At 39.4% G+C, this 21,381-nt stretch overlaps 1 protein-coding gene across 3 annotated transcripts in view; it reads left to right on the forward strand.

Moving 5' to 3' along the window:
• Positions 1 to 21,381, forward strand: part of GALNT1 (polypeptide N-acetylgalactosaminyltransferase 1) — an 81,317-nt gene that overhangs the window by 15,398 nt on the left and 44,538 nt on the right. The window contains exon 2 of one of the 3 annotated variants that reach the window (XM_027451792.3): positions 6,486 to 6,660. The exons of 1 other annotated variant lie outside the window; for it this stretch is intronic. The gene's annotated coding sequence lies outside the window, so the exon portion shown is untranslated. The remainder of the gene's footprint in view (positions 1 to 6,485; positions 6,661 to 21,381) is intronic. One more of the 3 variants, XM_038174758.2, reaches the window with a different exon arrangement.

Below are 21,381 nucleotides of genomic sequence, written 5' to 3' on the forward strand. Positions count from 1 at the left end.
TCCCCAAAGCTATTCTCCCACATCATTCCCCTGTAGCTTTTTATTCTGTTGGTTTTGTTTGCGTGTTCTTCACTTGGATCGGATCGGAATACAAGGCGTTACAAATTATTTGGTTGGTTATTCAACCTGAGAAGAGAGCACACGGCTTTCCTGAAGCTCTGCTGGGCGTTGCACAAAGCACCGATCACCACAGGACACGCAATTTTGCGAGGTTGGCCGCGAGTGATTTTAATACAGCTGGCATGCAGGAAGGGGTTGAGGTTCTCCCTGGTTGCTGCTGCTTGGTTTAATGCCGTTGCCATTCTGGCTTTTCTGGCTTTTTCCCCCCCCCCCTGCTGGAAGGGGACTTCTTGCTTACTTCCTCACTCCTCCGGCCTGTCCTCGCGGCCGCTGTGTCAGCTGGAGGGACCGAGAGGTGCCGGTTGCGTTTTGCTCTGTGGCTCACGTCCTCCATATGAATCCGGGCTGGTTGTTTTGCCTGCTGGCGGAACAATGCGGGCAGTGTTTCCTGGTGGCTGAAGAAAAGGTGCAGGGGGTGTCTGCCAGCTCCCGGCAGCCAACACACAGCTCTTTGTTGATGGCCCTGCTGAGAGCAGGCAGGCCGGGGCCCTCGATGCTCCAGGCTCGTGCTTCAGGCTCATATACGTTAGTGCTATCAAAACAAACTGGTTATGCTCATTGCTTTGCTCGCCTTTTTGTGTCCTGAGAGTTGAGAAAGCCTCTCCTGACCTGCAAATAATTCGGATTTTTTTTTTTTGGAGAGCGGTTGTGGGGTTTGGAAAGATACCTTTTATCATTTTAATTGTTGTGCAATTCTGCCTGCGTACTGTTGCAGTTTAGAAAATAGGTATTTCCCAAGAGATTTGCTAGTAATGATGGTGAATGTGATAGCAGATGCCTTAATGCTGAGAATAGTAGATTGTCTGGTGTGTTTTTTGTTTTTTTTTTTCTTGTGCTTTCCAGGAGCGTAGTACTCTCAGCAGCGTGAAAATGAGCTTTGCTCTAGTCCTGATTGGGGATGGGGGAGTATTTTACAGTTGACTTCTAAAAAATAATATTTACTTACAGAGGAATCTGTGGGTTGGCTTGTGTTGCTTTGAGTCAGTGTCCCCAGACAACAGGAGAAGGCAGGAGGCCTGTGAGAGGAAGGCGCTGCTGCGCTCTGCGCGGCTCTGCTTGCCCAAATTCTTGCTTTCTTGGTGACCAACCTACTGAGGATGGCCAAGAGAAGTAAGGGCATATGCTTCAGATATCAGCCTGAGTAAAATGACTGTTACCTTGACAGTTTTGTACAAGTTTGGGGGAGGTAGCGTGATAGCAGCATGTACTTTACATCTCCTAAAAAACACACCAGTATTTATGATTTGTTGATTGTAATTTAAACGATGCCTCTAAATCTTTACTTTTTTTTTTTCTGACAAACTGCATGCAAAATAAGTGCTTGTGTTGTCTCCGCTAAGAAAGGCTTACTCAGCTGATTATTTTCCTTGCCCTCTTTCTATATAAGATGAAGCCACGGAGAATTATGGAAGTAAACCACAGTTTGCGCTGTACGTTCTGCTTTTATTTGTATTGTCGGTCACTTCTAGACCAACAGGTAGAAGACGCAATTTTCTCAGCGTTATAAATCTGGTCCCTCTCTGGAGTTTCATGGCAGGCTAATAATTTTTCTCTTTTTGTACTTTCCTTTTCACTCCCTTGCTCTGGTATTTCGGACTGTGTGCAGGGCAGTGCCACTGGCCTGAGCCTGTAGAAAAATAAGCTGATAAAATAGACTTGGTTATGTTCTTCATGGCAGGTGTGTGATTATTTTTTTTTGGGGGGGGAAAATGTCATTGAATAAACATAAATTGACTGTACTGACTGCAAGGATAATGGAGTGCCTGTGTTTTTTAGTGATGCGTATTGTGTTTAGGCAGAGGTGAAAGTGGGATAACGAGGGATGGTTAGGAACAGACATCTCGTTGTGCAGAAGTAGCTCGGCATGATTGTTGCTGTTATTAACTTCCTTCTGGCACGGTTAATGTTTTCTGAATAATAGCAATGCAAATATTGAGGCTGTGTAGTATAGAGGCTTGAATGGGAGACAATTATTTCTTGTGGTCTGCAAACACCGTGCCTTCTGCTGTCTGCATCAGGCCAGCGCATTGAAATGTCTGGCTGAAATTTGTTGAGGCTTAAATAAAAGCTCCAAGTACTGGATTCCCTGACACACCAATTCTCGTTGCCCAAAATAACCTTTCGTCAGAGATGGGTGCCCTTTCCAGCGGGTGCCTCAGCTGTTCTGCAGAGGGGCTTGTGCATGGGCTGGCAGAAGGTTTAGCTGGTAGTAATGGGGTATAAAACAGGGCAGTAAACGTGACTGGTAAGGGAGATCGCTGCCACAAGTCATCCTTATGTAATTTTCATTCTGCCAAGCACTTGGACCCCATGTGGGAACTTCTTACAAGCAGAAGCTGCTCGGGTGCCATCTTTCCAGATTCTAACATCCCAGCTCCAAAAACTTGGTTTTATTCTGTAGACTGCTTTTAAGCACAGTTTGAAGAGCAAGAAGTCTTCACTTTGAATGGTGCAGCAGTGTAACATGGTACAGAGCATTGAAAACTTGTGCTTACGGGTAACCCTAGCGTAAGTACTCGTGACTGCTGTGGCAGTAGGAGCTTTATTCTTTTTGCTCACCTGTATATTCTCACTTCCCGGTCTCCAAAGCCACTTGCCTGCCTACATCAACAGTGGGTATAGGTTGTGACTATTTTCTGGGTTACTTAAGTTTTACATCAAAGAAATGGAAAGTCACAGTGCAGCTTCTTCAGACTGGTTTCTTTTTACCCATTTCGGGCTGAGATTGCTTTTGTTTTAAGCCTGAACCATGAGAAAATTATCAGCTAGTTCTACTGTGCCTTAATTTTTGTTCTTGGCAGAATGTGTTGGAAAATCCAGAGAGATAGGGAAGAGGCGTAGTGGCAGGTAAGACAGTCTTCTCTTTGACTGTGCAGTTTGGGGAAGCAAACTTGGAAGCCTTATTGTGAGTCTCAGAGACACATGATCAAACCAATCTGACTTCCTCCACAGCAGGAAGCTTGTGGACTGGAGAAAGCCACATGTGATGCTCTTACAGAGCAAGCTAAGGAAACATGGCCTAGATAAAAAAAAGGCTATTTTAGGATGTGTGCAAAATCGTTCAGTTAGCAGTAGCCGGGGTTCTTTCTCAGTGGTTCGCTTTCAGAGGGGGAAAGGATTTTCTGTGGGGGGTTGTGTAGCTCTTGCAGTTCATTGTTGTTGGTGGTGAACTGGGTAACAAAACTTGAGAACTGGCCTTTGGGAATAAATTCGGGTACATCTGAAGTCAAGATGACAATTCAGAAGAATCTCAAGTGTTGGAAAGATGGCCTGAAAGAATAGGATGTGGTTTAGTAGAATAAGTGAACTGTTTCAGTTTTAGGTAAAAATAACATAAAAGTAGAAGACGGGAAACGACTGTTGAAGTAGTTCCTGCCACTACATCATCTACCCCAGCCTAGGACAACCCGTGGATTAAGAATTAATGAGTGTTAACAATGCAGTGTTGCTCAGGAGGAGAGGTGTGTGTGTGTGTATTAGTACGAATATAGGGCGGTATAATCTGTAGGACACGTGTAGCTGGATCTTCTGCTCTGTAGTTTATTGCAAGGTTAAAGTGCTGTATGAGTTTGGGCCATTGTACTTGAGGAAGGTTGGAGGCACGGTTAATTTGCCTCAGGAGACCAAAGCTAATGACTGGAGATTTAGAAAAGATAGCGTGCGGAAGGAATGATTGAACTGGTATTTTTGTAACTCAAGGAGAAGATCAAGGGAAACTAAGCTTTTAAGCACGTGGAAGTTCACTGCAAGAAGGCAAACATTTGCCCTGGTAGGTGTGCCGTGCTTGGTAATGCCGACACAACCCTTTCTTTGTGTGTTCTGCTCTCCTTGCTAGCTTCTTGTGTGCTTGCTTGTTTTGTAAGAGCTGTTTCTGTCCAGTTATTGATGGGCTGACACCTGACAGCACTGAACAAAGAGCGTGTCATCTTCAGATCCTCTGAACAAATATATAAATCAGCCATGTCCCTAAAAGATGAATATTCATCTAACCAGATAGACATATAGGTAAATATTTAGGTTAAAACTTCTGACCAGAGAGAAAGCTTGATCCCAGCACGGCCAAAGGCTTATCCTGTAATGGACAGCAGCTAATATCTCTTCCCAGTTTCCCCATCTCTAAGGATGGATCATATTCTCCACCTGTGTAAGGCACCTAAGTTTTACTGCAAAAAGTGATATAAAAAAGCTAACTTACTGTGAATGACACTGATTTTTGTATTGTATATGTTGCGGTTTAACCTGGCTGGTGGCAAAGCACCACACTGCTGTTCGCTCACCCTCCTCCCTCCCTCTCTGGGATGGGGGAGAGAATCAGGAAAATGAAGCCTGTGGGTTGAGATAGAGGCAGTTTATTAGGACAGAAAAGAAAATAATAATAATAATGATAGTAGTACTACTACTAATAATGTGCACAAAACAAGTGATGCACAGTGCAATTGCTCACCACCCGCTGACCGATGCCCAGCCTAACCCTGAGCAGTCTGGCCCCCTCCCCCGGCTAGCCACCCCTATATATTGTTTAGCATGACGTCAGATGGTATGGAATACCCCTTTGGCCAGTTTGGGTCACCTGTCCTGGATCTGTCCCCTCCCAGCTCCTGCTGCACCCCCAGCCTGCCCGCTGGCAGGACAGAGCAAGAAGCTGAAACGTCCTTGGCTTGGTGTAAGCACTGCTCTGTGACAATTAAAGCATCGGGGTGTTATCAGCACTCTTCTCATCCTAAATCCCAAACATAGCACCCTACCAGCTACTAGGAGGAAAATTAACTCCAACCTAACTGAAAGCAGGGCGTAAATTATAGTGATGTATAGAACCTAGTCTTTGTATTTAACCTTCTTGAAGGCTGTGACTAATTTGCTTTAACAAAGATGGTTAAGTCTCTTTGGATTTATGTCATGATCTCTTAAAGCAAACGCTTTCAGAAAGGCACCAGTTGTTATTGATTGTCCTGTTGGGTGTGCCTTGTGCCATCTTGGGAAGCTTATTCTTCTGGCTCTTTGAATTATTATTTTTCTTTAAAGGATTGTTGGTATTCTTTTTACTCCCAGAAGATCTGGAATCAGTTCTTTTGAAACTCGGACTGCAAGCTATTTCTGTGAATGTAGATCTGCTTAATGCATGCAGATAGAATAGGAATAGTACCGATATTGGGGTAATTTATTCTGAAATGCAGCAAAAATTTGAGTTGATACATTTGCCTTTTCTTCTTTGATACGCAAAAAAATAGGAAACTGTCAAGTATTATAGTTGTCCCTATACTGAGGCAGGTAAAGTAATAATTTGTTTTGGAATAAGCAGTTGACAAACACCTTTTCTTTCACTGCCAATCTTACCTTTGCTTACCATGTATTTCATCCATGCTGTTATGTTATCATAGTGCTTACAGCATCTTTATTTTTTTTTTCCGTCTCACCTGTTTTTTTATCTGGCAGGGAATACAGAAAATTATCAGTTTAAACAGATATTAAGTTATTCAAGTTTATTCTTCTGTGTTCACATATACAACAAACACAGATAAGCTCATAACACATGGCTAGTATTACCTAAGTGTAGGCAAGTTACGCTTGTATTAAAAATTGAAAAATCTGCTTTCTTGCCTCTGTTAAGATGTTTTGTTTCCTTTTCAGCTGCTTAGAATTTCCTTCAGGTGTTGGCGCATTAACCGAGCAAAGGAAGAGATTAGAAAGAATTGCTTCATGCGATGTTGCTAAAATTTTAACAGCTTACACTTGGAGAGCCTCAGAGATCATTTTTCAGGTGTCACATTTTTAGATTTGAAAAATCATCAGCTCTTAAGCATCACGTCGGGGTTAGCTTAATAACGCTTTCCCCCCGAGCTGCCATTATGAATGCTAATGTTTAAACTGTGGGTGAGAGATGAAAGAACGTGGGAAAATACATCTGCAGACTACAATACATATGGAAAAATGTAGCCCAAAAGAATGATCTTCTAGAGAGCCGCTCGTGTGCATGTGTGCCATGAAGAGGCTGTTTTCTAGCCTTATGGGGAACAGTTCCCAGTTTGTTGTGCTAAGTGCTCATGATTGGATAGAGGGCGACATATATAGAACTCAAAAATAGATAACTGCTTATTTAGGAGGACAGGCAGTCCTCCTACTCAAATCATATAATCTGAAAGGCTACAAAATGTTGATGACTTGTTCTACCTCTCTACTCTACCCTGCATATGTTGTTTTCCTCACAGGCTCTTTTTAGCAGCAGTCTTTTGGCTCCTTCTCCCTTGCACAGTAGTCAGGATTTTGCAGTCTTAAATAGTTGGGAAACTTTCCCGACCTTCCCCTTTCACCTCAAGGTTTGCCAGAGTTGAATTTGGAACTTATCTGAATTTCTGTTCTTCTTTTAGGACAGCCTTAAGACATTGTGGATGGAAGACCTCTGTGGCTTCTCTGTTGATGGCAGAATGGCCTAGACCAGTCTGTTGCTCTATGGTTCCTACCACGGGTGCTCTACGGCAATGCAGTGGGATTTCACCACCAGTGCTTGTGGACCATCCAGATGGCTGTAAATCTGCAGAGGAGGTTAGTGCAAAATGTAATCCAGGATTTTTATTTTTTTTTATACTTTGGTCAGGTTTTTCTGCTTTGGATGAACCTTAGAGAGAAGGAGGCACTTAGAGAACACATGTATGCTGCTGGTTTGCTGTTCCATATTCCGTAGTTCTGTTCATTCAGGGTCCTGGTGGACCCGTTCAGTTGTCTGAACTTAGATAATAGATAATTAGATAATTGCACAAACCTAATTTATCGGTTACTGCAGTTGTCTGCTGGTAGAGGAAAATTCCATGTCCAAGTGAGTCCAAGCACCCCATTTTTAGCTCTCCTAAACTCTACTCCCACAGTATGGTATCATCTTGAAAAGCAATCTAGGCCAGTGAGCCAGCATTCAGATCAGTCCTCCAGACAGAGAACTGCGCTGTAGCTTCTAACAGAAACATACTTCTCTGGGAATAGCAACTAAACCTTTGTTTGTTGTCGTGTTTTGTTTTGTTTTTTTTTTTTCTACATAAGCACAGTTTTCCTTAAAGCATCCTTGTTGTACAAGAGATGAGTTATTAAAGTACAGCTGTGCAGTTGCTGCCTGCCCGATGCAGCGTTTAACAGAGACGTTCTTGCCAATCCTTCTGTCTATGTGCATTTTCCTCTTGCTACTGCTTTTTTAATCTCGATTGAAACAAGATGAAGAACCAAAATTTAAAAGAGCAAACAGGCAAAACTGTGATGAGACAGCTCTGTTTCCTTGGCAGAAAAAAATGAACTAGTTGACTTGGATTTAGTGCATCAAATGTCTTCCATTGCTCTCCTTGGTATTAACGTTTTGTATTTATTCGTTTCGCCTTGATTTTTTTTTTCTTCTTGCAAACCTGTTAGTGTTTTTCATAAGGGTAATTTTCACCGACTTAGCCTGAAGAACTTATCTGGGCCAACTTTGAAGTTCAGGTTCAGTGGGGGCAAAAAGTAAAAGTCCCGTTTCAGGTCTAAGTGGATCCTTTTCCAGACAACTTCAAAATACCATGATCCGACATGTCCTCCTAATGCTTAAAAAGTATCGCTTGAACAGGCATCACTTTAGAAGAGAGGGAAAAATTTGTCCAAAGTTACTTCCTGATTCTGTTGAATATTAGTAGCTACATAGAATAAAAATTTAGCATAAAAAATAAAAAAGCAGAGTACGTTTCTTATCTCTGGATTTATTGCTTATTGTGTCTCAAGAGGTGTCTCCACTGCTGTTTCTTTCCCTGTAGCCTAGCCACTTGTTCTGTGGTTGTTGACTCTAATGGTGTGTTCAGTTGGGTAAGAGGAATGAGTGGAAGTTGCTGCTGGTGGGAGATACTCGATCAGTCTGTGTTCCTTGGTCATTCTGCTGCTGTGTCAGTTCCTTGATTGACTTTGTTGCATTGCTGCATGTGTGTTTGTTGGCCAGCATGCTATGATGAGATAAAAGACAGAGTTGCAACAACTTACTTGAAATAAGTCTTGAAATTTGACATGTAAGTGAATCTGCTCTTTTTATTCTGGACAATTAAGACAAAAAAAAAATCAGAAATATTAGAAAAATGTTTATTACAGAATGCTGAAGATGTAGTTGTCTTCAAAGCCTCAGAAAATGGCTTTGATTAAATACTTTCCCAGGTTTATGTCCAAATTAATGTTTTGCACTAGCAAAAATTTTTCTAGCACTTCCTTTCTCAAAGGAGTTCAAAATATGAGGGTTTTGTTCCCATTTAAAAACAACAACAAAAAACATATTTTTGAAGCAGTTAACAAATCAGATTTGCTATTTTCCTTAAAACTCAACATTTCCATGCTACTGCTTTCAATCAATTGTGACCTTGAATGCTAACTTTTTGTATTTTTTGATGAAATAAAAGTCGGAAAGTCTGCTCAGTGGATCAGTTTAACCTTTGGATTTCCAAACTGGAATTCCCTCCACAAACGCAATTGCAATGACTTAGTCGTGCTACCCAAGAGTTTCTTTAAATATAACATCCACTTTTGATGCAGACCTCTTTCCTTCTTGTTACGTTTTCCCTCATCAACAAAGGTATGCTTTTTATGATGGGGTGTCCAGAGTGCAGAAGAACGTTCATTCTGACAATGAAAAAATGCATTTTTTATCATACTTGTCTGATTTTTAAATGCAGCATGCTCTTGTTCTCAATGTTAATCCTTCATGCTTTTAAATTTCAGCAAATCAAGTTTAACTGGTGGATATTTTTGATTAATTATTTGGAAACACTGCTGTAATGAATATAAAGAGGTTTAAAATATTTACTGTGGTATTGGAGATGTCTAAGAAGAGTCTTCAGTGTAGCCAGCATTTAGCTTGTCTGGAAGGACCAGCAAATGAAATCTTGCTGTCTTTTTTTTTTTTTTTTTTTTTTTCCTGAGGTTATCTAATAAATCAGGCTGATCGGAGGAGGAAAGACAAAGCAGTTCATGATGAAATTAGCAGGCTGGATTTCTTGTCCTTCTTAGTCTGAGTTTATTTCCTATGTAGTCTCTGTATTCCCCAATTAAAAGTGGTTTGATGCTGCTGGCTGGCCACACATCGCCTCTTATTTGCCATCAAGCTTCTGCCAGCCTTTGTGGCTATTCTGTTGGGCTTTGTTTTTTTGTCTACCAGTTCAGCTCTTCACATGTTCATGTTTGTAGGGACTACTAATGTAAAAACTGTTGATTTATTAACATTAGCATATGACCTGGCCTAAAGCAAGTTCTCTCCCTTCCGCTTAAGGGAACACAGAAGCTGTGCCTGCTAATTTATGACCTTCCATCATTTAAAATTACCTCTTTAAGCCCTTACAGAAAGGCATATTCAATGGATAGGTGAATACTGCATGGTTAGGGCTTTTTGAATCACATGGGAAGCTGTGTATTTCTTAGATGGGTGGCATCTAAACTCCTTTCTTCCCATTCTCCCTTCCTCTTTCTCACGTTAAACAGTCCTAGTTCTGGCAGCAACAGAAGGGCACTTTTTCATCTGGACTCTACTTTGCCTGTTATCTTCATACTTTTTTTGTATGGTAGCAACCTAGATGGAAGAGCAGAGGTGAAAGGAGAGCATCAGCTTGCATGAAATAGCGTTGGTCAGAGCTGCTGCCTGCCTGAGAGTTAGGGGTAGATTGCTTGAATGTCCAAGGAGAAAATGCTCAGGAATGGAAAGGAAGAGTAGACTCGTAGTGAATGTCCCCATACTTCAAAGTAGCCTTTGCAACTGTTCAAAATGATGCTGATACTTCTGTAAACTCCTTTGTACTGTTAGGGATCACAAGTGCTTCAGCATGTAAGCCTGTTTTGCTCATCTGAAGTCTGAATTCTGGAGTTTAAGCTCTGGTCCTGTAGAAATGTCAGTCCCTGTGCTGAAGACCAGGGTGTCATGGGGACAAAAAAGTATCCAGGACTCTAGTCCTGAACACAACCCATTGCTGTATCAGGCTGTTTGCAAACTATTCTAGCTACTTCTCCCTTTCAGTTTCTTTTTTTTTTTGCTTGTCCAAATTTACAAACGATTCTAAATTTTAAAGGACTTCCATAACTCTGCTTTATCAATCTGCCTGTTTTGCTTTTCATCTGACAGTTCTTTCCTTGTTTAACTATCCAAGGTAAAACCCCTTGATACAAAGACTGCCTACCTCAGAGACAGACTTTCTGTGGACAATTTCAGGAGTCCTTGAAGAAAATCTTGTGGCTGTTCTTTTTATACCACGTGCACGTCCTCTTGGGTTGACAGACGAAATGAAGAACTTAATCCGGAGGAATATCATGCTGTGTTTTGCCAGAGATGCCTGGGAAGACAGAATTAGGAGAAATTAAATCTAAAGCCACTATGAATAAGAGGGAAAGAGAAGGGCAGATGAGAAGAACCTTGACCTTAGTGCAATACTGTGCTTGTAAAAAAAAAGTATAAAATTATAAAATAGTTGTTGTCAGCAGAAGTTACCTGCTGAGTGGACAGCTTTATGATGTGAAAATTGATTTCCACGTGTTAATATATGCTTAAAAGCTGTATGGCCTGTCTGCATAAGTGCAGCCATTTGCTTTCTATGTAGAATTTACATTTGCATGTGGATGTAGCAAAGGATAACAGGCTTAGTGAGAAACACTGCAAGGATTGCATGAATCTATCATGAAACTGGAAAATGATTGCTTTTTTTTTTTTTTTTTTTTGCCATGTGCGATCAGGCTTTGTCTCTGGAGAGAAAAAAAATCTTTAAAAATTTTTCTTCAGATTTTTTCTTTGGTATGGAGAACTGTTTTCTCTATATTTCAAAAAATGTTCAGCCCTGCAATACTGCTGAACTACTTTATTAGAACTCTGGTGTTTTTTCTAGGCGTAAATGTGTAGGGTTTTTTTGTTAGAGTATCTCTGGCGTCACTGTTAAAAGGGTGGGAAGTAAAATGTTAACAAAACATTTGAATTTTGTACCATTCTTCATTTTATTTAAGATAATCTAATCTACTGTATTTTAAATGATTGTTTTTTGGCAAATTATATCTCCTAATTCTTTAAATCCTGATGCCTAGTCACTTGCATCATACTATTCATCACTTATTAACTTGATATCTGCATGCATGTGATTTGTTAGTAAGTTCTGCAGTTACTCTAAGCAGAATTCAGCTAGCTTCTCTAGGATGAACACTGTTGACCCCATGTGTAATATCAATTTTTATTTATCTGTGTTGTTTTCAAATCTTCATTTATTTTATAACACTTGCGTATTTTTGTGTATTTTCCACAAATATTACGTGCAGAGGGAAAATGTTCAAGTATATTTTGTATTTTTTCAGGTTCCCCTTCAGGATTATTAGTCTACAATAGAAACTTTTCAGGGTTAAAGGTTTCTACAGTTAGTCACATAAAGACACTTGGTTCTGTTCTCTGCATTTTACCCTATCTTTCCAGAAATCTCCTCGATAATCTTTTCTTCTAATCAGCTGACTCTGCTTTTCTTTCACTCGAATTCTTGGCCATTAGTGATTCATCCTTAATGACTATTTGCCAATGTAATTTTATGCTATCTTTAAAAGCTTTTGAAGAATTAATGAACAATTTTATTCCACTCTAGCTTTGTTTTCGATACATATCTAAATAATCGTAAGCCTTATAGAGGCTGGATATTTTAAACCATTTGAGACTTGTAAGATTTAACACTTTCTCTTAACATGCGAGGGTGATTTCAAGGTCTTGTAAAAGCTTTGCTCACTTGATTTTTCATAGTCTGCTTAGGTCTTTGACCATCTTTTAAACATGTATAGCTAGCTTGGTGACAGTGAGCTCTTCTGACCTGAGAGCAGTCAAAAATTTCCCCTTGAAATTTGTGATTCTTCACTGCTAACGGCTGAGTTGAGTGTTTTAGTTTTCTTCCCTTACAACTTTTATCTTAATAGCAGAATATAGAGTAAATAACACCCTGCTTTGTGTTTGTCAGTGTTGAGAAGAATCTGCGTATTTCCTCAAAATACTTCAGAAGCGAATATTACCTGGCATTTGTAACTGTTGACATCCGCAGACTGAAGAAAATCATCTGCAGAAAATTGTTGAGTATTTGACACATCTGTACGAAGAGTGATCTATTGAAGAGGAGAGTATTCACTTTAGCTCAGTCCCGGCTGGTAAAAAAATGAATTTTCAGATTGACGCTTTAACGTTGAACTTTAAAAAAATTTTTGAATACAATTTGATTTTTCCAGACTGCAGAACCACTGTAAAGGAAAATGGAAGATATGAGCATTGAGAATGCGGAACAGCTTTCTGTGTTTTTTCCTGCTACATAGTCTAATCTTGTGCATGTGACTTCTTAAAGAAGGTTGTTTTCAATAGAAAATCTCATTTTTTAAGCAGGAGTTTCAACTTTTTAAAAAGTCCTGTTGGCTAGTTCTACTTTATAGCTCATCGTGCACCTGTCGGATGATTTAAAATAGTTTCTTTGGAATGTGTGACTCGACTTCTCAATTCTTAGAAATCCCCGAGTGCTTGCATACATTTGGTCTTAATGAACATACTCTCTGTAAGGCCAAGTGATGCTTCTTTTGGCTAGAAGCCTTCATGCTGTGATTACATTGTGTCACAAGTCTGAGGATCTAAAATAGGTAGAAGGATTTACAAACTTTTGTAGCAGACAGCAAATGGTGACTATACTAATGGCCTCATCTCTACCTACTACTGTGAGACTACAGCTTTGTACGATCAATTCTGGATAGTGAAGCTTTTTTCTTCAAAGAACCTTGAAGCCTGCATTTGTCAGAGAATCACAGAATCATCTAGGTTGGAAGAGCCCTCCAAGATCACCGAGTCCAACCTCTGACCTAACACTAACCAGTCCTCCACTAAACCATATCACTAAGCTCTACATCTAAACGTCTTTTGAAGACCTCCAGGGACTCTGATAGTGAAACTAAAATTACTTTCTTTTAAGTAATTCTGTCTTCTGACTAATGGTAAACTTGCAATGTCTGTACCCCACAGACAAGATTCATTTTCTTGAGGAAATGGAGGTGGTCACCTGTAACACCTGAGGTAATGGGAACTGGATTTTCCTCTGTTAGTTCTGCAGTTTCGGGGTAGGAATACCATCCACTGCAGCTCTCTAGGGATTTCTCAAAGGCTGGAGTCAGTTTATAGCTCTGGGATGCCAATCAGGAGGGGTGTTGCTTTAGTGGAAAAGCCAAGTACGAGGTAAAGCAGAAGGCTCGGACAGGTAGATAAATCTCACTGATGCATCTTCAGGCACTGACTGGTGTGTGCCAGGGATTTATGAGCTCTGTGCCTTCCTAGCGCTGACGTGAAAATCCTCACTTGCTGCTGCTAACAAAAGCTTTTCACTGGTGAATTACTTATTGTCTTCGTGCTGCCTGCGGTACTCACTGATGAAGACACTGCCCGTATTCTCTGGCTGGCTGTTACTCCAAGTCAAGCGCACTCAGTAGCCCTCCCAGAGCGTGCATGCGAAGGAGCTCCGGCTCTGACGAGGCACGTTGCCTCTCTGTTAGCATCTGAGCTGTCAGTAGCCCAATTTAAGACTGTGGTTGTTGCAGGGAAAGGAAACAACTGTCTGTTGGCTTATAAATCTGCTTTCCTAAAAGGATTGCCTATTCTGTAGCTGTCAGGACAGGCTGTGTTCGACCTAGGAAGGAAAAGCTTTGAATGATGGTGGTTTGAATTTACCTGCCAGTACCTAAGAGCTGAACGCCTGTGCAAAAAGTTACTGTTATTAGCTTCAAGGTATTACAGATCTTTGTATTCAAGTTGTTATGTGTTGTAATTAAATTGGACTAATTATGTGCTCCTGATGCTTGAAGCTGTACTGTAAAAAGATTTATATGTGTAATTTTTTTTTGTGTGTAGGATTGGCATATGAAGTAATGTATACTGATTGTTCACTGGGCATAATAGAAGCACATTTTAAATCACAAAGCAGTTGAGGAGAGAATGGAAATGTCTGAAGGGTTCCTGAATAAATCTGTCTATTTTTAGTTAATTTTCCTTCAACCTGGAGAGCAGACAGAAAAATTAGAGCAATTGTTGGCTCAGTCATTTGAAAGCTACTTTAAAATCATAGGAGTCTAGTGAATCTCAGCTGTTCGTATGACAGCAGTAGTCTTTGTACTTTTATTGCATTCTTGATTTCCAAATTCTAGCAATCCTCTTGAGCTCTTGTAATATTTACAGTGATGTTCTGATAGGGAATATTTTGTCTCCCCATTGGGTTCTATTCTTTTTTTTCTGGTGTAGCAAAGTTTGTTGTAGAAGAGAATGCAACTCCAAAGTTGAATAAATTGGTTATGAACCTTTATCTGATTAAAATATTGTTCATGCAGTCCTTAGAAACCTCGCCTGTTGCACTTTCTTTCTGTAAGCAAGATGGAGCTTTCTTGAAGTCAGTCTAACAAATATCTGTTGGCATGGGGAAAAGAAGTAACTTTAAGAAAGCCTTTCAAAGACTTTAGTTTGAGGAGTTCTGTAAACAACCTTTTATGCTCAAAAAAAAAACCATCTATTGGGATCATCTGGTATTAGGGGAATACACGAGTGTGGTTATGTGGGAGCGTGCTGTTTCTTTTTTTTCCATTTTAAATGACTAAGAAAAAAATAAACGCCCCACAAACAATGATCTGGTATGGAAGAGCCTTATGACAAAGATCCAGCATCTGCTTTGCTACTGGCAGCAATTGATACAGGCCTTTTCATTTCTGTTCATAATTGTTCTATGAATTCCAGGCTGGAAGACTGGGAGGGGAAAGAATTACCTGGTTCACTGTGTCCAATCCCTTGCAGTGGTCCCTTATAGAGCCACTGCGTTCTACTTTGCAACATCTACTTCATAATTCACCTTCCCTTCCCTTCCAAAATACTGGTGCTTATACAGTGGTTTGGTCAAGTTTGGTTTGTTTATTTTTTTTTTTTTGAAAGAGAATAATTTACATGATACATCCAGGAATCTTGTTTCTCTTTTATATGTGGCTGGGTGACAGTGGCAGCTCACAGTGTCCCTCTTGACTCTTACCTTTATTGAAACTCCATCTGAAAGCAGAGTTACTGTGGTTCATACACAAATACATGCTATTTTATTACACACGTTTTATTAAATGTCATTTTGATTCATTTACTCCAATTCACAAGATCATCTCTTTCTTCCTACCTTATCACTTGTCATTTTTAACAGTAGCAAGTGTCAAGACTGTCCATCTAGATCTAGGACCAAGGTTACTCAATAGTTTTTCCCCAGATTGTCTGAGCAACATTCTCATCAGCCTAATAAGTCCTTTAATAAACCTTTACAGCTTTTCTTGTGATCACCTTATCAACATCAGTTCCTTTATTAATGCTCATCATCCTCACCTTAAATAGAATTATCTCTCAGAAATAAAATTGTTAATGCAGTATTAATATACACTGTATGTTATTAAACTGTATGCCTGGACAACTTGCTGTCCTTTTAGATATTCTTGCATTTATGCCTGTTTCAGATCATTTGGTTATTACATCTTATATTCATGTACTATGAGACTTTTCTGCTATCACGCTTTAAAATTTCACAAAGTGGTTGTTTCAGAATGCTACAGAAGGGATTACAGAGGCCATCCTGGCTTTATTAGATTAGGTAATCACAGTTGTTCTTATTCCATTTGGCATTTGATCACTTCTATTTCCCTACCCTTGTTGGAAATTCATTTTCACGTATTTCATCTTTCTTAAAGAGGTAAACTATATTTCTTGCATAATTAATACTTAGGCTATACCATATTATTCCTAATCTGCAAATGGTATTTTTATTTGAATAGCACTGATTAGGAAGAGAATCAGGAGGATCTGTTATAGTGCTGTGAGCTACTTGGAAGTGTTGACCAAATGCTTGCTTGATTTCTCAAATACCGAGCTTTAATCAAGATAATATGTGCTGCTTACAAACTTATCTGAGAAACTGTTAAGTGCTCTAATTTGCAAAACCATAAACTCTTTTCAGAAGGAAAATAATTGTAAGACATTTCTGAAAAGGATAAGTACCACAATAGTTATGTCTTTTAAATGATTTTTCTTGTAACTGAAAGAGCTTGGTTTTGAAAACTTTCTATTCAGTCTAGGAATGTTATTTCCATATATATATTTCTGGAAGCCTTTTGAACTAATCATAAAGGTTTAGAGGTGAGGTAAAGACTCTTTAGATAATTTAGAGAATTAGAGTTCAAGTACACAGTGACTTAGTTGCAAACTTTGACAAACTGTGGATTGCATGCATTATCTGTTGCTACATTTATGACATTGCTTTTCTATGTGATGAGTTGGATCTTCATCTCTTGAGAGCATCTATTTTTATAAGCATATTAGTACCTTCTAATTTATTTGTAGAAAAGCCTTTTTGAAATAGTAACTTCTGCCTTTGTGTATTAAGTTCATTCTTGGCAAAAGTGTAATCGCCTACTCCTATGTTTCCTTTTTATTCTTCCTTCAGTCCAAGCACTGCCAGTTTTAGAAACTGTTTTTATGCAAATGGCTAATTTAAAAAAATTGACTTCTGAATTGAAAATTCTTGTCTGAATTAAATGTAATCTTTCTACACAAAGCAAAGACAAATTGATTTTACACAGACCTACGTTTCTCAGACTTTTCTGAAGACTAGGTTTGTTTTTAAAGAATGTTTCTCTTACTGCTCAGACTAGTATGATCTGTTTTCTCTCATCACTTCTTCAAAACTTGCTGTTGCTGAATTGTACAGAACAGATGACTTGAATACTAAAAGCTTTCAAAATCCATCAAATGAGTATAGCCCACTGATCAGTAGCTCTTTGTATGAGCAGAAGGGAGTTCTGGCATACAGTATCATTTTTTTTTATTATTTTCTGATTAAATTCACTTATGTTTCTGTGAAGATGACACTTCACGTAAATACACCTGTTTTCCACAGGTGATGGGCTGCCCCTTTGATCTGAATGTTTTTTACCTTTGCTTTTTATAGTATTGCCACTAACACTTTGTGCATGGAACAGTAACAAAGAAAAAAATGTATTGGCACGGGAGATAAAATTCTAAAACTTGAGGCTCTTGTTGGCATTGCTTCTGTTCCCAAATATAGATGCACTCAAGTGGATAGACCTCATTAATAGTTCAGATGCATGGAATTTTAGACAATCATGCTGCCAATTTGCACTTGGTTCATTTTTTAAATTTTGCTTAAAAACCTGTACATAAGCCTACTATATGTTACCTAGAGTATGTCAGTCTTTTCTACCACATTACTAAATATATTTAAAAACTGAGCATTCAGTTTTGTGTAGCTATCAATCTTATAAGGAAAATTATTTCAGTTAATCACTTTCCATGTGGTTTGAATCAATACTGATGCCTTATGTGATTTGAAATATCAAATATTGTGTCACAATTTTGACGAGCCCTTACTTTGTGCCAACTTCTGTTTATTCGTGTCTGAAAGTTTGGAATACAAACTTTAGATCAGCTTTGTTTTGGCTTAGATGCTGCATCTAGTGCAGAATCCTGACTTAGTTCAAAAAAGGCAATGAAGTCCTTTGTCAAGTCTTTGTTACCAAGAGTAGTGTTGAAGACTGATCACTAGTATAAACAAAAATGAAGATGGTCTGAAGCTAAAAATACATGACTATGCAGCAGTCATTATACTGAGAAGAGTAAGCATTTCCTCTCATGCCAACTGTGTTGGAAAAAAATAGGTGGCAATGTGAAACAATGCACTTCTTGTGAACATTATCCAGTGTTTCAAAGGGAGGAAAAATACCTGCTTTTGCAAAATTCTTCCATTTATTGGATCACACAGTAGCAAATGCAGTTATTAAACTTAAACAGTTTGGTATTATTGATGTGGTAATTTGTTTAAATTGTTTAAGCCAGCATTTTTTTTTTTTTTTGACAAAAAGAATGATTTTGAGTTATTAAGCTTGTAAATCATTTCCCTGTCACTTCTTGACAGAATTGCTGTGTAGAGTGCATAGTGAACCCAACAAAGTAAAAAGTTAAAAACTTCAGGAAACTTAAAACTATTCTGGGGGGGGGAGATTATATTTAATCCACTTCAGTTCCTCAATCCGCTTTGTCATATGATAGCACAATTTTTTCCACCAGCTACATCTTAAATCCTGTGTCCACCCTCCCCTTCCCCCAGCTATTCTTAACATAAAGGGATTCAGGCAAAGGCCGTTGAGATGGCTGAGGCTTGGACTGAGGGTGCTGAGCAGAGTTTGAGGGAATTGGGCTTTTTTAGTCTGGAGAAGAGCTCATTTCAGGAGGACTTAATCTTCTCCTAGGTATTAGAAGGGTGTTGGGAAAGCACAGCCTAGCACTTCTCTGAGGTGTGTGGCAGGGGAATGAGACAGCAATTATAAACTAAAACAAGGGAGGTTCCACCTTGTCCTAAAGGACCAATGTTTCACCACAAGGTCGGTCAAACACTGGAAAGTTATGCGGAGAAGCTATCGACTCTGATTCTCTGGGGGTTTTCATGCCTTTATGACCCTGATTAACCTCGTTAGAATCATGGAATAATTGGGTTTGGAAGGGATGACTGGAGGTTATCTCGTCCAGCCTTCTGCTTAAAGCAGGTCCAGTGGGATCAGGCATCTTCCCTTTCCCTTGACAAAGAATTTTTCTGTATTTCCCATGTTCCAGCTTGTGGTCGTTGTCTGCAGTTTCACGAAGTCTGCATTCATTTTCTCTGCATCCTCCTGCTGGGTAGCTGTGGACCTTCAGAACCTTTAAATACCTGCTTTAGTCTTCTCCTTTGAAAGTATAAAAAAAGAAAACTCGCTCTATCAACCTTCTACTACATCATTTAACCCCATCTAATAGTCTCCGTGGCTCACTGCCAAACTTGCAAGAGAGGTAAATTACACTGCAGGATTGCCTGGGGAGCCCCAGATGGGCACAGTACTTCGCTTCCAGCTCACACGTGCCAAACAGAGGGGAGGAGGCACTTTTCCCAACCTGCTAGTTTTATTCTTGCTTAAAATAGCCATCGATGCAGTTGGCTACCTTTGCTGTGAGGGTGCAATTCTGATATGTGTTAAAGTTGCTGTCTGCTGGGCTATCCCTCCAGGGTCCTAGGACACCCTGTTGGGTGTCACCAGCGGCCTTGCTGAGGGGACACTGTCCCACCCCAAAGCCTTGTGGTGAAGGCATTAACCAGTCTTAGCTCCAGTTCTGATCCTTGAAGGACACCAGGAGTGAGTGTTTGTCATCTGGACTTCATACTGCTGGTCAAAACCCCCAGGGCCTGGTGGTCCGGCCTGCAGTTCATCCACCTGACAGTCTGCTTCTTCAGGTCATGCTGCAGCCTGCTCCTTCAGCGTTCCCAGATACCACCCATCTGGTGCCACGTGTCCAAAATGAGGACCCATAAGCACTGTGCACTTGCCCATTTTATACTTTTCCTTTGTAGCCTAATATCTTTTTATAGTCTGAGACTATAAGAATGTATTTTCTTTAAAGTGCGTTAGTTTAATTAGCATTTTTTTCTTTAGGTGTAAGTAGGGTAATAGTATAACTTGATTCTTCTTCCAGACTATTTCTGTGGTGTCCCAAATTAGAGCTAAAGAAGAAACCCGTCCCATGGAGAGTTTAACTGCAGTCATATCGTGTCAGACAGATTTGTCTGTATATACAGTATTTTGTTTCTGACAGTGATTGATAGTGTCTGTCTAGGGAAGAAACAGGGGAACTTGTACTGTTATTTCCTCACTGCAGTCTCCTAGTGTGCAGTGATGTGAAGTCAGGGAGCCCCTCAACCAGGGGTGAAGATTTGGTATTTATCAGCTGAGGAATAGACTTGCAGCACTGGCAGGGAACTGCTGCAGGGAGTTCCACTGGATACCTTCTTGGTTTTTAGCCTCTTGCTGCTAAACTCACCTGACTCATCCTCCTCCTTGTTCTCAAAGAAATGGGTAACAGATTTCTCTGTGTACCATCTCTATACGGCTTTGGATCTTATAGACTTGTTACCTGTTTAGGTTTACTTCTTTTCCATCCAGGTCTCTCCACTTACATCTTGTAATGCAACTATTTCTTGTGGTCGTTGCCTTTTTGCTCTTCTTGTTTGTCTTTTCTATATTCTTTTTGATTTTACAAGACTGGATGTTCATACAGTGCTCAAGATGAGAAGACATACTATATAATGGCATGATGGTTTTGGGTTCTGCTTTCTTACTAACAGAACAGTTTTGATTTCACTGCTGCTAATTACCATGCTGATGATTTTATAGAACTTGATAGTGCAACTCTGTAATCCAGAGTTTAGGCCCATCATTGCATCTGCAAAAAAGTATATATCTTTTTTCTTAACGTAATCGAAACATTAAATGATATATTTCATCTACTCTTTATCATCAAGCTATTATTTGCAGATACATCCACTTTAAGTAGCCCTCCCAGTATTACAGTGTAGTGTATTAAGTATTACAGTGTAGATGTCAATGAAGATTATCCCAAACAATTGAGATTATCCCAAACAGAACCCTTTTTTGGTGTTCACACATCTGTGCAGGAAGAAAAGGGATACATGCCTTTGTATTCTTGCAAAAGACTAGATGCTCCTACATTGCTATGACATTGAAATTTATGCCATTTAAGAGTATAGGGATGGATGTAGACATGGATATGTATGCAGCCAATAAAAGGAGAATATAAATGATCTAGAAAAGAGTTATCATAGCACTGACATGAGGAAGAAGAGGGGGTGGGAGGGAACAGGAACCAAATCATGATCATGAAATACTAAAGGAAGGGTATTCTTGATACAGATTTTTTGGTGAGGTATTTCCATGATTATGGCTTACATTTAAAGTTCTTCTTTCTGATAAATTATTCAGTTTATGCTGAAAGAATATGAGAAACTATGTGCTTATGTTAATAAGCTTAACTTCTAGTCTATTTTTGAAGACTTACTTTCAGTTTATTATTCCACAAGTTAAGAATATCTGTAATTCAGGGTTTAACTAGTAAAGTATTCCCAGTGGAAATAACTTTGGGAGTACTTTATATTGAAACATCTCAGCACCGATATGGAACCTCCCAGTTTAAAAAACAATAACAATGTTGATTGAAAAAAACAATCATAATAAAAAAAACATACTTATTCACTTACATAAATAGAAATCATGTATAAAGTTGTTCTTTATTTTCCTCCCAGAAAAGTCACTTATGGAAATAAGCAGTTTTTTGTAACAAAATATTGTTGTAATTCAAGTTGGACAAAGCAATTTCCGAGGTTGAATTCTAAA

The sequence above is a fragment of the Anas platyrhynchos genome, chromosome 2 (genome assembly GCF_047663525.1).
Source record: "Anas platyrhynchos isolate ZD024472 breed Pekin duck chromosome 2, IASCAAS_PekinDuck_T2T, whole genome shotgun sequence".
NCBI lineage: Eukaryota > Metazoa > Chordata > Aves > Anseriformes > Anatidae > Anas > Anas platyrhynchos.